We start from the raw sequence: 464 nt of genomic DNA, 5'->3' as shown, positions 1-464 counted from the left end.
GGGAAAGAAAACCAAGAGAACGGGGCTTAAAATGACTATTTTGGTCCATATGGAAAATCGATATGTTGCGTGCATGATAAAATCCTTTTGGATATGTTTTTAAACCTTACATTTTTAAAATTCAGGTTTTAAAAGTTATTCTGGGAAAAGCAGGATGAGTTCTATAGCATCAGGAGACCTGTAAGTAAGCTGAAAAGCTGTTGGAACCTTCTGTAGAGGAATTAATGTAATAAATGAACCCAGGCATTAGTGCAAATGAATCAAACTGCATAAATTATAACTTTAATCAGTCATGGAATTTCAATACTCAAAGGGACCTTGAAAATTATCTGTTCCAAGAGCAAGAATCATGGAAAATAAATGGTCAGGTGGAGAAAATCTCCTGGCTAGAGAAGTGTGCAAAGAAACAGAGAGCCAGGAGGCAGCATGCACAGTGGTTTGAAAGTTCAGGGCTTTGCAGGAAT

This window comes from Lipotes vexillifer, unplaced genomic scaffold (assembly GCF_000442215.2).
Source record: "Lipotes vexillifer unplaced genomic scaffold, Lipotes_vexillifer_v1.1 scaffold919, whole genome shotgun sequence".
Classification (NCBI taxonomy): domain Eukaryota; kingdom Metazoa; phylum Chordata; class Mammalia; order Artiodactyla; family Lipotidae; genus Lipotes; species Lipotes vexillifer.
Note: the sequence above shows the minus strand (reverse complement) of the source record.